The sequence below is a fragment of the Cucurbita maxima genome, unplaced genomic scaffold, assembly GCF_002738345.1.
Source record: "Cucurbita maxima cultivar Rimu unplaced genomic scaffold, Cmax_1.0 Cma_Scf00064, whole genome shotgun sequence".
Classification (NCBI taxonomy): domain Eukaryota; kingdom Viridiplantae; phylum Streptophyta; class Magnoliopsida; order Cucurbitales; family Cucurbitaceae; genus Cucurbita; species Cucurbita maxima.
In genome coordinates, this window is record NW_019272080.1 from 256,875 (window position 1) to 260,264 (window position 3,390).

The 3,390-nt window shown below is 36.0% G+C and overlaps 1 pseudogene; it reads right to left on the reverse strand.

Annotated features, from left to right (window-relative positions):
• Nucleotides 1-1,002: 1,002 nt before the first annotated feature.
• The window catches only part of LOC111472094, a 6,916-nt pseudogene continuing 4,528 nt past the window's right edge, over nt 1,003-3,390 (reverse strand).

Sequence of the window (3,390 nt, forward strand, 5' to 3'; positions counted from 1 at the left end):
ATAACCATTTGAAACGTATTCATAAAACATTGCCATGGATTTAATGTTTAATAAAATGTCTTTAAAACAAAACAACTTAAAAGTAAAATAAACATCAGTAAAACTAAAACATAAATACCCTATACTAACCTATAGTCTATGAAATTAAATACAACCATTCTATGCATGTGTCATGGTTTATAAAATTGCGATGCCGCCGTTAACTGTGCAATGATGCTTTGCAAATGTAGAAAATAAAAGTAGCATGTGGCTTGAATATTTTAACAATTACTCAATACATGCAATCATGAATGAGACTTATCATTTAAAAGTTGTATTCTCTTAGGGGATTATCCTAAGCGGGTTATTGGATGTTTATTTACTATTCTACCTAGGTAACTATCCTAAGCCGGTCATTAGATGTTTATTTACTATTCTATACATGGTTCATACGAGCAAATATAGACCCACAGTCCCTAAAAACAACTAAAGTAAAAGCTCCTAATTCTTCATCGATAATTCTAAAATATTTCCTTCCTCTTTTTTTCTCTTTAAACATCACTTAATTTCCTTTTAAGGTTCCTTTCTCCAAATTCTTTTTAACTTAGGTGTTACCCTTTAGCAATCAATCAATGACCATTGTTTCACGATAATTAATATGCACTCTCTTCTTTAAAACATAAGATTCAATTCCTACACCATATAATTGTTGCATTAAAAACATAAAAAAGATTACACAAAATTTGATACAAATAATAATATCATAAAAACTTCCGGATGAATTCATACATATTTGGATTTAAGAAGTTTCATTTTATTTTTTCAATTTTAGAGTATTATTTTGATAATTTTGAGTTTCAGTGTTATTACTGAATATTACAATAGTTGAAATAAGTTATTTTCAAAATTAAAAGCTTATTTTTTGTTTTATAAATTTTAAAGGAAAAGACATTTTATCTATATCTTCACTAAAATTTTCATTATCATTTATTCCATAGAATTTTTTAAAAAACAAAGTCTCTACTAGAAGGCAGGAATTTCAACCGAGCACGACTTCAACTGAACATTCTCAATTGGCAGCTTATCTTCAGGAAAGGCACATCCACCACTTTTCGGTGCCTTAGCCAATGGAGCATATGGCGGCGGATCCACATCGCTACTAAATCCCTCAACTTCCGTACAGTTCCACTGCAACTTTTTAGGCTTCTTCGACAATCCAGTCTTCACATTCGAAATACAAATATCTGTGAATGGATCTCCCGATATCCCTTCCAAATTCGCCGACATATTAACATTCTCAGCCACCATATCTCTGTAATTAATGTTCTTAATCACCAGCAACGCTGAGGGATCAAACTTGTCATCTGCATGCGATTTGTAGTCTCCAGTAATCCAGAAGACGTATTTCATCGTGGATAGAAACATTCTTCTGACGAAAATGTCCTTGACGAAACCACCTCATCTGCGAGCGGTTTTGATTTTGATAGTAGACTGTGTATTGATTGCAGTGACGTTTTTGATCCTGACGTTGCGAATTCCGCCAGACATTTCGCTGCCAAGGGCAATACCTGCAAAATCTGGTGAGATGCAAGTGAGGCGGCGAATGACAAGGTCCTCGGTCGGCATTCCAAACTTGATACCATATTGGTCCCATCCGCTCTTGATGGCAATGCAATCATCACCTGAGACAATGTAGCAATCTTCGATTCGAGTGTTGGAACAAGAATCTTATAAATTGAATAGAGAATTAGGGAGAGGGACTGACAATGAAAAGAACCCTAAGGTTTTAAAGGTGAAGAAGAAGGAACCTGGATTGATTCCGTCGGTGTTGGGTACGGTGACGGGAGCCAAGATAGTAAACCCTTGGATAATAACATTTCTGCATTTTCAGTGAACCAAACCAAACTAATTAAAAAATGATCATAATATATATATATATATATATATAAATCAAATTTGCTTTTAGTTGGGAATGATTTGAATGGCAGCATAATCATAATCCTAAAATACAAGTATAATGGGATTGAGGTGAAATAGTGAAACCTGCAATATATCAGATGGACAAACTAAGAAGGGGAGTTGATCAAAGTGAGATCCGAAATTTGAATTTGATCAAGAGTACATGATCTCGATCACATATGGTCGTGTTACCTTGAGCTCCCCTTTCTTAAATTTTTCCCACCAAGAAGATCTCTGCCCGTCGATTGTACCGTGGTTACCTACACTATGTCATCAACCCTTTTTTTATATTTCCATCTACCATAATTTTTTTTATTTAATTTTGAAGCATTTAAGCCTATAAAAGATTATAATTTTGCAAACTGTGAATGTTTGATTAATCCACCACACCCAAATGGTGGTGAGAGTTCTCTTATTTATAATCATTTACAGAATACAGAAATAAGGTAAATTACAAATAATAAGGAAATAGCGATGAAAGGAAAGAATAATAAATGAATACAATATATTTGCATTTAGTAAAAGGGAAAATATGGTAACCGGTAATGTAAGGCAAATATCTAGATATTTGCCTTATAATGAACGGTCAAATATCCTTAACACCCCCTCGCAAGCTGAGCGTCGGATTTGAACGAACATGAAGCTTGGATCTGAAAAATTCAAAGAGAGGTCGAGAAATACTCTTTGTGAAGATGTCAGCAACTTGGAGATGAGAGGGTACATATTGTGTACGAAGTTTGCCAGCGATAACTAGTTCTCGAAGGAAATGATAATCTAGTTCAACATGCTTGGCCCGCTTGTGAGAAACAGGATAGAGCTCAAAAAAATAGCACTTTTGTTGTCACATAAGAGTAAGGGCTGCTGTGAAATAGGGACCTTGAGGTCATGCAAAAGATGCGTAACCCAAAGAAGTTTAGCAGCAGTTGTGGCAAGAGCACGATACTCAGATTCACAGCTGGAGCGTGATACAGTAGGTTGCTTTTTGGTACTCCAAGAAATGAGATTGTTACCAAGATAAATAGAATAGTCGGATGTAGAACGACGAGTATCGGGACAACCAGCCCAGTCAGCATCCGAATAAGCGACTAGCGTACTAGGAACAGTGGATGGACGAAAGATAAGACCAAAGTGGAGTGTTCCTTTAACATAGCGAAGAATACGTTTGACAGCAAGAAAGTGATTTGCAGTAGGGGCATGCAAGAATTGACTGACAGAATTGACAGCATAGGCAATATCTGGACGCGTGATAGTCAAGTACTGAAGGGCGCCAACAAGAGATCTGTAGAGAGTAGGATCAGAGAAAGGAGAACCATCAGCAGTCAGGTGTTGAGAAACAACCATGGGAGTGTGAACTGGTTTGCTATCGAGCAACTGAGCACGAGTAAGAATATCTCGAGCATATTTTAACTGACTGATAAAGAGACCATCAGAAGTGGGTGAAGCTTCAAGACC